Raw genomic sequence first — 14,102 nt, forward strand, 5'->3', positions numbered from 1 at the left:
CCTGTTGGTTTATTACCTGTTGGTTTATTACCTGTTGGTTTATTACCTGTTGTAACTGGTTTATAACCTGTTGGTTTATTACCTGTTGGTTTATTACCTGTTGGTTTATTACCTGTTGTAACTGGTTTATAACCTGTTGGTTTATTACCTGTTGGTTTATAACCTGTTGTAACTGGTTTATAACCTGTTGGTTTATAACCTGTTGGTTTATAACCTGTTGGTTTATTACCTGTTGGTTTATAACCTGTTGGTTTATAACCTGTTGGTTTATTACCTGTTGTAACTGGTTTATTACCTGTTGGTTTATTACCTGTTGGTTTATTACCTGTTGGTTTATTACCTGTTGTAACTGGTTTATAACCTGTTGGTTTATAACCTGTTGGTTTATAACCTGTTGGTTTATTACCTGTTGGTTTATTACCTGTTGGTTTATTACCTGTTGGTTTATAACCTGTTGGTTTATTACCTGTTGGTTTATTACCTGTTGGTTTATTACCTGTTGGTTTATTACCTGTTGGTTTATTACCTGTTGGTTTATTACCTGTTGTAACTGGTTTATAACCTGTTGGTTTATTACCTGTTGGTTTATTACCTGTTGGTTTATTACCTGTTGGTTTATTACCTGTTGGTTTATAACCTGTTGTAACTGGTTTATAACCTGTTGGTTTATTACATGTTGGTTTATTACCTGTTGGTTTATTACCTGTTGGTTTATTACCTGTTGTAACTGGTTTATAACCTGTTGGTTTATAACCTGTTGGTTTATAACCTGTTGGTTTATTACCTGTTGGTTTATTACCTGTTGGTTTATTACCTGTTGGTTTATAACCTGTTGGTTTATTACCTGTTGGTTTATAACCTGTTGGTTTATAACCTGTTGGTTTATTACCTGTTGGTTTATAACCTGTTGGTTTATAACCTGTTGGTTTATAACCTGTTGGTTTATTACCTGTTGGTTTATTACCTGTTGGTTTATAACCTGTTGGTTTATTACCTGTTGGTTTATTACCTGCTGTAACTGGTTTATAACCTGTTGGTTTATAACCTGTTGTAACTGGTTTATAACCTGTTGGTTTTTACCTGTTGATTTATTACCTGTTGTAACTGGTTTATAACCTGTTGGTTTATTACCTGTTGGTTTATTACCTGTTGGTTTATTACCTGTTGGTTTATAACCTGTTGGTTTATTACCTGTTGTAACTGGTTTATAACCTGTTGGTTTATTACCTGTTGGTTTATTACCTGTTGGTTTATTACCTGTTGGTTTATTACCTGTTGGTTTATTACCTGTTGTAACTGGTTTCTAACCTGTTGGTTTATTACCTGTTGGTTTATTACCTGTTGGTTTATAACCTGTTGGTTTATTACCTGTTGGTTTATAACCTGTTGGTTTATTACCTGTTGTAACTGGTTTATAACCTGTTGGTTTATTACCTGTTGGTTTATTACCTGTTGGTTTATTACCTGTTGTAACTGGTTTATAACCTGTTGGTTTATTACCTGTTGGTTTATTACCTGTTGGTTATTACCTGTTGGTTTATTACCTGTTGTAACTGGTTTATAACCTGTTGCTTTATTACCTGTTGGTTTATTACCTGTTGTAACTGGTTTATAACCTGTTGGTTTATTACCTGTTGGTTTATTACCTGTTGGTTTATTACCTGTTGTAACTGGTTTATAACCTGTTGGTTTATTACCTGTTGGTTTATAACCTGTTGGTTTATTACCTGTTGGTTTATTACCTGTTGTAACTGGTTTATAACCTGTTGGTTTATTACCTGTTGGTTTATTACCTGTTGGTTTATAACCTGTTGGTTTATTACCTGTTGGTTTATAACCTGTTGGTTTATTACCTGTTGTAACTGGTTTACAACCTGTTGGTTTATTACCTGTTGGTTTATAACCTGTTGGTTTATTACCTGTTGTAACTGGTTTATAACCTGTTGGTTTATGACCTGTTGGTTTATTACCTGTTGGTTTATTACCTGTTGGTTTATAACCTGTTGGTTTATTACCTGTTGGTTTATTACCTGTTGTAACTGGTTTATAACCTGTTGGTTTATTACCTGTTGGTTTATTACCTGTTGGTTTATTACCTGTTGGTTTATTACCTGTTGGTTTATTACCTGTTGGTTTATAACCTGTTGGTTTATTACCTGTTGGTTTATAACCTGTTGGTTTATTACCTGTTGTAACTGGTTTACAACCTGTTGGTTTATTACCTGTTGGTTTATTACCTGTTGGTTTATTACCTGTTGTAACTGGTTTATAACCTGTTGGTTTATTACCTGTTGGTTTATTACCTGTTGTAACTGGTTTATAACCTGTTGGTTTATTACCTGTTGGTTTATTACCTGTTGGTTTATTACTTGTTGGTTTATTACCTGTTGGTTTATTACCTGTTGGTTTATAACCTGTTGTAACTGGTTTATAACCTGTTGGTTTATGACCTGTTGGTTTATAACCTGATGGTTTATAACCTGTTGGTTTATAACCCGTTGTAACTGGTTTATAACCTGTTGGTTTATTACCTGTTGGTTTATAACCTGTTGTAACTGGTTTATAACCTGTTGGTTTATGACCTGTTGGTTTATAACCTGTTGGTTTATAACCTGTTGGTTTATTACCTGTTGGTTTATAACCTGTTGGTTTATAACCTGTTGTAACTGGTTTATAACCTGTTGGTTTATTACCTGTTGGTTTATAACCTGTTGGTTTATAACCTGTTGTAACTGGTTTATAACCTGTTGGTTTATGACCTGTTGGTTTATTACCTGTTGGTTTATTACCTGTTGGTTTATTACCTGTTGTAACTGGTTTATAACCTGTTGGTTTATTACCTGTTGGTTTATTACCTGTTGGTTTATTACCTGTTGTAACTGGTTTATAACCTGTTGGTTTATTACCTGTTGGTTTATAACCTGTTGGTTTATAACCTGTTGTAACTGGTTTATAACCTGTTGGTTTATAACCTGTTGGTTTATAACCTGTTGGTTTATTACCTGTTGGTTTATAACCTGTTGGTTTATAACCTGTTGGTTTATTACCTGTTGGTTTATTACCTGTTGGTTTATTACCTGTTGGTTTATTACCTGTTGGTTTATTACCTGTTGTAACTGGTTTATAACCTGTTGGTTTATAACCTGTTGGTTTATTACCTGTTGGTTTATTACCTGTTGGTTTATTACCTGTTGGTTTATTACCTGTTGGTTTATAACCTGTTGGTTTATTACCTGTTGGTTTATTACCTGTTGGTTTATTACCTGTTGGTTTATTACCTGTTGGTTTATTACCTGTTGGTTTATTACCTGTTGTAACTGGTTTATAACCTGTTGGTTTATTACCTGTTGGTTTATTACCTGTTGGTTTATTACCTGTTGGTTTATTACCTGTTGGTTTATAACCTGTTGTAACTGGTTTATAACCTGTTGGTTTATTACATGTTGGTTTATTACCTGTTGGTTTATTACCTGTTGGTTTATTACCTGTTGTAACTGGTTTATAACCTGTTGGTTTATAACCTGTTGTTTTATAACCTGTTGGTTTATTACCTGTTGGTTTATTACCTGTTGGTTTATTACCTGTTGGTTTATAACCTGTTGGTTTATTACCTGTTGGTTTATAACCTGTTGGTTTATAACCTGTTGGTTTATTACCTGTTGGTTTATAACCTGTTGGTTTATAACCTGTTGGTTTATAACCTGTTGGTTTATTACCTGCTGTAATTGGTTTATTACCTGTTGGTTTATAACCTGTTGGTTTATTACCTGTTGGTTTATAACCTGTTGGTTTATAACCTGTTGTAACTGGTTTATAACCTGTTGGTTTTTTACCTGTTGATTTATTACCTGTTGTAACTGGTTTATAACCTGTTGGTTTATTACCTGTTGGTTTATTACCTGTTGGTTTATTACCTGTTGGTTTATAACCTGTTGGTTTATTACCTGTTGTAACTGGTTTATAACCTGTTGGTTTATTACCTGTTGGTTTATAACCTGTTGGTTTATTACCTGTTGGTTTATTACCTGTTGGTTTATTACCTGTTGTAACTGGTTTATAACCTGTTGGTTTATTACCTGTTGGTTTATTACCTGTTGGTTTATAACCTGTTGGTTTATTACCTGTTGGTTTATTACCTGTTGGTTTATAACCTGTTGGTTTATTACCTGTTGTAACTGGTTTATAACCTGTTGGTTTATTACCTGTTGGTTTATTACCTGTTGGTTTATAACCTGTTGGTTTATTACCTGTTGGTTTATTACCTGTTGGTTTATAACCTGTTGTAACTGGTTTATAACCTGTTGGTTTATTACCTGTTGGTTTATAACCTGTTGTAACTGGTTTATAACCTGTTGGTTTATGACCTGTTGTAACTGGTTTATAACCTGTTGGTTTATTACCTGTTGGTTTATTACCTGTTGGTTTATTACCTGTTGTAACTGGTTTATAACCTGTTGGTTTATTACCTGTTGGTTTATTACATGTTGGTTTATTACCTGTTGGTTTATTACCTGTTGGTTTATTACATGTTGGTTTATTACCTGTTGGTTTATTACCTGTTGGTTTATTACCTGCTGTAACTGGTTTATAACCTGTTGGTTTATTACCTGTTGGTTTATAACCTGTTGGTTTATTACCTGCTGTAACTGGTTTATAACCTGTTGGTTTATTACATGTTGGTTTATTACCTGTTGGTTTATTACCTGTTGTAACTGGTTTATAACCTGTTGGTTTATTACATGTTGGTTTATTACCTGTTGGTTTATTACCTGTTGGTTTATTACCTGCTGTAACTGGTTTATAACCTGTTGGTTTATTACCTGTTGGTTTATAACCTGTTGGTTTATTACCTGTTGTAACTGGTTTACAACCTGTTGGTTTATTACCTGTTGGTTTATTACCTGTTGGTTTATTACCTGTTGTAACTGGTTTATAACCTGTTGGTTTATTACCTGTTGGTTTATTACCTGTTGTAACTGGTTTATAACCTGTTGGTTTATTACCTGTTGGTTTATTACCTGTTGGTTTATTACTTGTTGGTTTATTACCTGTTGGTTTATTACCTGTTGTAACTGGTTTATAACCTGTTGGTTTATTACCTGTTGGTTTATTACCTGTTGGTTTATTACCTGTTGGTTTATTACCTGTTGGTTTATTACCTGTTGGTTTATAACCTGTTGGTTTATAACCTGTTGGTTTATTACCTGTTGTAACTGGTTTATAACCTGTTGGGTTATTACCTGTTGGTTTATTACCTGTTGGTTTATAACCTGTTGTAACTGGTTTATAACCTGTTGGTTTATTACCTGTTGGTTTATAACCTGTTGTAACTGGTTTATAACCTGTTGGTTTATGACCTGTTGGTTTATAACCTGTTGGTTTATAACCTGTTGGTTTATAACCCGTTGTAACTGGTTTATAACCTGTTGGTTTATTACCTGTTGGTTTATAACCTGTTGTAACTGGTTTATAACCTGTTGGTTTATGACCTGTTGGTTTATAACCTGTTGGTTTATTACCTGTTGGTTTATTACCTGTTGGTTTATTACCTGTTGTAACTAGTTTATAACCTGTTGGTTTATTACATGTTGGTTTATTACCTGTTGGTTTATTACCTGTTGGTTTATTACCTGCTGTAACTGGTTTATAACCTGTTGGTTTATTACATGTTGGTTTATTACCTGTTGGTTTATTACCTGTTGTAACTGGTTTATAACCTGTTGGTTTATTACCTGTTGGTTTATAACCTGTTGGTTTATTACCTGTTGGTTTATTACCTGTTGTAACTGGTTTATAACCTGTTGGTTTATTACCTGTTGGTTTATAACCTGTTGGTTTATTACCTGTTGTAACTGGTTTACAACCTGTTGGTTTATTACCTGTTGGTTTATTACCTGTTGGTTTATTACCTGTTGTAACTGGTTTATAACCTGTTGGTTTATTACCTGTTGGTTTATTACCTGTTGTAACTGGTTTATAACCTGTTGGTTTATTACCTGTTGGTTTATTACCTGTTGGTTTATTACTTGTTGGTTTATTACCTGTTGGTTTATTACCTGTTGTAACTGGTTTATAACCTGTTGGTTTATTACCTGTTGGTTTATTACCTGTTGGTTTATAACCTGTTGGTTTATAACCTGTTGGTTTATTACCTGTTGTAACTGGTTTATAACCTGTTGGGTTATAACCTGTTGGTTTATTACCTGTTGTAACTGGTTTATAACCTGTTGGTTTATTACCTGTTGGTTTATTACCTGTTGGTTTATAACCTGTTGTTGGTTTATAACCTGTTGGTTTATTACCTGTTGGTTTATAACCTGTTGTAACTGGTTTATAACCTGTTGGTTTATGACCTGTTGGTTTATAACCTGTTGGTTTATAACCTGTTGGTTTATTACCTGTTGGTTTATAACCTGTTGTTGGTTTATAACCTGTTGGTTTATAACCTGTTGGTTTATAACCTGTTGGTTTATAACCTGTTGGTTTATAACCTGTTGGTTTATGACCTGTTGTAACTGGTTTATAACCTGTTGGTTTATAACCTGTTGGTTTATTACCTGTTGGTTTATAACCTGTTGGTTTATAACCTGTTGGTTTATAACCTGTTGTAACTGGTTTATAACCTGTTGGTTTATGACCTGTTGGTTTATTACCTGTTGGTTTATTACATGTTGGTTTATTACCTGTTGGTTTATTACTTGTTGGTTTATTACCTGTTGGTTTATTACCTGTTGTAACTGGTTTATAACCTGTTGGTTTATTACCTGTTGGTTTATTACCTGTTGGTTTATTACCTGTTGTAACTGGTTTATAACCTGTTGGTTTATTACCTGTTGGTTTATAACCTGTTGGTTTATAACCTGTTGGTTTATAACCTGTTGGTTTATTACCTGTTGGTTTATAACCTGTTGGTTTATAACCTGTTGGTTTATAACCTGTTGGTTTATAACCTGTTGGTTTATTACCTGTTGGTTTATAACCTGTTGGTTTATAACCTGTTGGTTTATTACCTGTTTTGTTGGTTTATAACCTGTTGGTTTATTACCTGTTGGTTTATAACCTGTTGGTTTATTACCTGTTGTAACTGGTTTATAACCTGTTGGTTTATTACCTGTTGGTTTATAACCTGTTGGTTTATAACCTGTTGGTTTATTACCTGTTGGTTTATTACCTGTTGGTTTATTACCTGTTGGTTTATTACCTGTTGGTTTATAACCTGTTGTAACTGGTTTATAACCTGTTGGTTTATAACCTGTTGGTTTATAACCTGTTGGTTTATTACCTGTTGGTTTATAACCTGTTGGTTTATAACCTGTTGGTTTATTACCTGTTGTAACTGGTTTATAACCTGTTGGTTTATAACCTGTTGGTTTATTACCTGTTGGTTTATTACCTGTTGGTTTATTACCTGTTGTAACTGGTTTATAACCTGTTGGTTTATAACCTGTTGGTTTATTACCTGTTGGTTTATTACCTGTTGGTTTATAACCTGTTGGTTTATTACCTGTTGTAACTGGTTTATAACCTGTTGGTTTATTACATGTTGGTTTATTACCTGTTGGTTTATTACCTGTTGGTTTATTACCTGTTGGTTTATTACCTGTTGTAACTGGTTTATAACCTGTTGGTTTATAACCTGTTGGTTTATAACCTGTTGGTTTATTACCTGTTGGTTTATTACCTGTTGGTTTATTACCTGTTGGTTTATAACCTGTTGGTTTATTACCTGTTGGTTTATAACCTGTTGGTTTATAACCTGTTGGTTTATTACCTGTTGGTTTATTACCTGCTGTAACTGGTTTATAACCTGTTGGTTTATAACCTGTTGGTTTATTACCTGTTGGTTTATTACCTGTTGGTTTATAACCTGTTGTAACTGGTTTATAACCTGTTGGTTTTTTACCTGTTGATTTATTACCTGTTGTAACTGGTTTATAACCTGTTGGTTTATTACCTGTTGGTTTATTACCTGTTGGTTTATTACCTGTTGGTTTATAACCTGTTGGTTTATTACCTGTTGTAACTGGTTTATAACCTGTTGGTTTATTACCTGTTGGTTTATAACCTGTTGGTTTATTACCTGTTGGTTTATTACCTGTTGGTTTATTACCTGTTGTAACTGGTTTATAACCTGTTGGTTTATTACCTGTTGGTTTATTACCTGTTGGTTTATAACCTGTTGGTTTATTACCTGTTGGTTTATTACCTGTTGGTTTATAACCTGTTGGTTTATTACCTGTTGGTTTATAACCTGTTGTAACTGGTTTATAACCTGTTGGTTTATTACCTGTTGGTTTATAACCTGTTGGTTTATTACCTGTTGGTTTATTACCTGTTGGTTTATAACCTGTTGTAACTGGTTTATAACCTGTTGGTTTATTACCTGTTGGTTTATAACTTGTTGTAACTGGTTTATAACCTGTTGGTTTATTACCTGTTGGTTTATAACCTGTTGGTTTATAACCTGTTGTAACTGGTTTATAACCTGTTGGTTTATAACCTGTTGATTTATAACCTGTTGTAACTGGTTTATGACCTGTTGGTTTATAACCTGTTGGTTTATTACCTGTTGGTTTATAACCTGTTGTAACTGGTTTATAACCTGTTGGTTTATAACCTGTTGGTTTATTACCTGTTGGTTTATTACCTGTTGGTTTATTACCTGTTGGTTTATTACCTGTTGGTTTATTACCTGTTGGTTTATTACCTGTTGTAACTGGTTTATAACCTGTTGGTTTATTACCTGTTGGTTTATTACCTGTTGGTTTATTACCTGTTGTTGGTTTATAACCTGTTGGTTTATTACCTGTTGGTTTATTACCTGTTGGTTTATAACCTGTTGGTTTTTATAACCTGTTGGTTTATAACCTGTTGGTTTATTACCTGTTGGTTTATAACCTGTTGGTTTATAACCTGTTGGTTTATAACCTGTTGGTTTATTACCTGTTGGTTTATAACCTGTTGGTTTATTACCTGTTGGTTTATAACCTGTTGGTTTATTACCTGTTGGTTTATTACCTGCTGTAACTGGTTTATAACCTGTTGGTTTATAACCTGTTGGTTTATTACCTGTTGGTTTATTACCTGTTGGTTTATTACCTGTTGGTTTATAACCTGTTGTAACTGGTTTATAACCTGTTGTAACTGGTTTATAACCTGTTGGTTTATTACCTGTTGGTTTATTACCTGTTGATTTATTACCTGTTGTAACTGGTTTATAACCTGTTGGTTTATTACCTGTTGGTTTATTACCTGTTGGTTTATTACCTGTTGGTTTATAACCTGTTGGTTTATTACCTGTTGTAACTGGTTTATAACCTGTTGGTTTATTACCTGTTGGTTTATAACCTGTTGGTTTATTACCTGTTGGTTTATTACCTGTTGGTTTATTACCTGTTGTAACTGGTTTATAACCTGTTGGTTTATTACCTGTTGGTTTATAACCTGTTGGTTTATTACCTGTTGTAACTGGTTTATAACCTGTTGGTTTATTACCTGTTGGTTTATAACCTGTTGGTTTATTACCTGTTGGTTTATTACCTGTTGGTTTATTACCTGTTGGTTTATAACCTGTTGGTTTATTACCTGTTGGTTTATTACCTGTTGTAACTGGTTTATTACCTGTTGTAACTGGTTTATAACCTGTTGGTTTATTACCTGTTGGTTTATTACCTGTTGTAACTGGTTTATAACCTGTTGGTTTATAACCTGTTGGTTTATAACCTGTTGGTTTATTACCTGTTGATTTATAACCTGTTGGTTTATAACCTGTTGGTTTATAACCTGTTGGTTTATTACCTGTTGGTTTATAACCTGTTGGTTTATAACCTGTTGGTTTATAACCTGTTGGTTTATTACCTGTTGGTTTATTACCTGTTGGTTTATAACCTGTTGGTTTATTACCTGTTGTAACTGGTTTATAACCTGTTGGTTTATAACCTGTTGGTTTATAACCTGTTGGTTTATTACCTGTTGGTTTATTACCTGTTGGTTAATAACCTGTTGGTTTATTACCTGTTGGTTTATTACCTGTTGGTTTATTACCTGTTGGTTTATAACCTGTTGTAACTGGTTTATAACCTGTTGGTTTATTACCTGTTGGTTTATAACCTGTTGGTTTATAACCTGTTGGTTTATAACCTGTTGGTTTATTACCTGTTGGTTTATTACCTGTTGGTTTATAACCTGTTGGTTTATAACCTGTTGGTTTATAACCTGTTGGTTTATTACCTGTTGGTTTATAACCTGTTGGTTCATTACCTGTTGGTTTATAACCTGTTGTAACTGGTTTATAACCTGTTGGTTTATGACCTGTTGGTTTATTACCTGTTGGTTTATAACCTGTTGGTTTATTACCTGTTGGTTTATAACCTGTTGGTTTATAACCTGTTGGTTTATTACCTGTTGGTTTATAACCTGTTGGTTTATAACCTGTTGGTTTATGACCTGTTGGTTTATAACCTGTTGGTTTATTACCTGTTGGTTTATAACCTGTTGGTTTATTACCTGTTGGTTTATTACCTGTTGGTTTATAACCTGTTGGTTTATTACCTGTTGGTTTATTACCTGTTGGTTTATTACCTGTTGGTTTATAACCTGTTGGTTTATAACCTGTTGGTTTATAACCTGTTGGTTTATTACCTGTTGGTTTATAACCCGTTGTAACTGGTTTATAACCTGTTGGTTTATGACCTGTTGGTTTATTACCTGTTGGTTTATTACCTGTTGGTTTATAACCTGTTGGTTTATAACCTGTTGGTTTATTACCTGTTGGTTTATAACCTGTTGGTTTATAACCTGTTGGTTTATAACCTGTTGTAACTGGTTTATAACCTGTTGGTTTATTACCTGTTGGTTTATAACCCGTTGTAACTGGGTTATAACCTGTTGGTTTATGACCTGTTGGTTTATTACCTGTTGGTTTATAACCTGTTGGTTTATAACCTGTTGGTTTATAACCTGTTGGTTTATAACCTGTTGGTTTATTACCTGTTGGTTTATAACCTGTTGGTTTATAACCTGTTGGTTTATAACCTGTTGGTTTATAACCTGTTGGTTTATAACCTGTTGGTTTATTACCTGTTGGTTTATAACCTGTTGTAACTGGTTTATAACCTGTTGGTTTATGACCTGTTGGTTTATTACCTGTTGGTTTATAACCTGTTGGTTTATTACCTGTTGGTTTATAACCTGTTGGTTTATAACCTGTTGGTTTATTACCTGTTGGTTTATTACCTGTTGGTTTATAACCTGTTGTAACTGGTTTATAACCTGTTGGTTTATAACCTGTTGGTTTATTACCTGTTGGTTTATAACCTGTTGGTATATTACCTGTTGGTTTATTACCTGTTGGTTTATTACCTGTTGGTTTATAACCTGTTGGTTTATAACCTGTTGGTTTATTACCTGTTGGTTTATTACCTGTTGGTTTATAACCTGTTGGTTTATAACCTGTTGGTTTATTACCTGTTGGTTTATAACCTGTTGGTTTATTACCTGTTGGTTTATAACCTGTTGGTTTATTACCTGTTGCAACTGGATTATAACCTGTCGTAACTGGTTTATAACCTGTTGTAACTGGTTTATAACCTGTTGGTTTATTACCTGTTGGTTTATAACCTGTTGGTTTATAACCTGTTGGTTTATAACCTGTTGGTTTATAACCTGTTGGTTTATTACCTGTTGGTTTATAACCTGTTGGTTTATAACCTGTTGGTTTATTACCTGTTGGTTTATAACCTGTTGGTTTATTACCTGTTGGTTTATTACCTGTTGGTTTATAACCTGTTGGTTTATTACCTGTTGGTTTATAACCTGTTGGTTTATTACCTGTTGGTTTATTACCTGTTGGTTTATAACCTGTTGGTTTATTACCTGTTGGTTTATTACCTGTTGGTTTATTACCTGTTGGTTTATAACCTGTTGTAACTGGTTTATAACCTGTTGGTTTATAACCTGTTGGTTTATTACCTGTTGGTTTATAACCTGTTGGTATATTACCTGTTGGTTTATTACCTGTTGGTTTATTACCTGTTGGTTTATAACCTGTTGGTTTATTACCTGTTGGTTTATTACCTGTTGGTTTATAACCTGTTGGTTTATAACCTGTTGGTTTATTACCTGTTGGTTTATTACCTGTTGGTTTATAACCTGTTGGTTTATAACCTGTTGGTTTATTACCTGTTGGTTTATAACCTGTTGGTTTATTACCTGTTGCAACTGGTTTATAACCTGTTGTAACTGGTTTATAACCTGTTGTAACTGGTTTATAACCTGTTGGTTTATAACCTGTTGGTTTATAACCTGTTGGTTTATAACCTGTTGGTTTATTACCTGTTGGTTTATTACCTGTTGGTTTATAACCTGTTGGTTTATAACCTGTTGGTTTATTACCTGTTGGTTTATAACCTGTTGGTTTATGACCTGTTGGTTTATTACCTGTTGGTTTATAACCTGTTGGTTTATGACCTGTTGGTTTATTACCTGTTGGTTTATAACCTGTTGGTTTATTACCTGTTGGTTTATAACCTGTTGGTTTATTACCTGTTGGTTTATTACCTGTTGGTTTATTACCTGTTGGTTTATAACCTGTTGGTTTATTACCTGTTGGTTTATAACCTGTTGGTTTTTTACCTGTTGGTTTATTACTTGTTGGTTTATTACCTGTTGGTTTATAACCTGTTGGTTTATTACCTGTTGGTTTATTACCTGTTGGTTTATTACCTGTTGGTTTATTACCTGTTGGTTTATAACCTGTTGGTTTATTACCTGTTGGTTTATTACCTGTTGGTTTATTACCTGTTGGTTTATTACCTGTTGGTTTATTACCTGTTGGTTTATTACCTGTTGGTTTATTACCTGTTGTAACTGGTTTATAACCTGTTGGTTTATTACCTGTTGGTTTATTACCTGTTGGTTTATAACCTGTTGGTTTATTACCTGTTGGTTTATTACCTGTTGGTTTATTACCTGTTGGTTTATAACCTGTTGGTTTATTACCTGTTGGTTTATTACCTGTTGGTTTATTACCTGTTGGTTTATAACCTGTTGGTTTATTACCTGTTGGTTTATTACCTGTTGGTTTATAACCTGTTGGTTTATAACCTGTTGGTTTATTACCTGTTGGTTTATAACCTGTTGGTTTATTACCTGTTGCAACTGGTTTATAACCTGTTGTAACTGGTTTATAACCTGTTGGTTTATAACCTGTTGGTTTATGACCTGTTGGTTTATTACCTGTTGGTGTATAACCTGTTGGTTTATTACCTGTTGGTTTATTACCTGTTGGTTTATTACCTGTTGGTTTATAACCTGTTGGTTTATTACCTGTTGGTTTATTACCTGTTGGTTTATTACCTGTTGTAACTGGTTTATAACCTGTTGGTTTTTTACCTGTTGGTTTATTACCTGTTGGTTTATTACCTGTTGGTTTATTACCTGTTGGTTTATAACCTGTTGGTTTATTACCTGTTGGTTTATAACCTGTTGGTTTATAACCTGTTGTAACTGGTTTATAACCTGTTGGTTTATTACCTGTTGGTTTATAACCTGTTGTAACTGGTTTATAACCTGTTGTAACTGGTTTATAACCTGTTGGTTTATAACCTGTTCTATCCACTAAAGAATAACTTAAAAAAAAAAAAAAAATAATAAAAACTGGTAACTTCAAACCACTGACAGCCTAAAGAGGACGTTACTGGGACATGGCAGCTCATACAGACTCACTTGACATTGTGTCTGAGTAAGGCCCTGTCGGAAACCCGAGACACGGCTCTCTCTCTTTCTCTCCCTCTCACCCAGTCCCTTAGCACTCATGCAACGCGTGGGCACATAGGCAGGGCTGGCGCTCGAGAGATGACTACCTGTGGCGACCTCTCTCAATAGCAAGGCTATGCTCACTGAGTCTGTACATAGTCAAAACTTTCCTTAAGTTTGGGTCAGTCACAGTGGTCAGGTATTCTGCCGCTGTGTACTCTCTGTTTAGGGTCAGTCACAGTGGTCAGGTATTCTGCCACTGTGTTCTCTCTGTTTAGGGCCAGTCACAGTGGTCAGGTATTCTGCCACTGTGTACTCTCTGTTTAGGGTCAGTCACAGTGGTCAGG

This window comes from Oncorhynchus keta, unplaced genomic scaffold, assembly GCF_023373465.1.
Source record: "Oncorhynchus keta strain PuntledgeMale-10-30-2019 unplaced genomic scaffold, Oket_V2 Un_contig_5119_pilon_pilon, whole genome shotgun sequence".
NCBI lineage: Eukaryota > Metazoa > Chordata > Actinopteri > Salmoniformes > Salmonidae > Oncorhynchus > Oncorhynchus keta.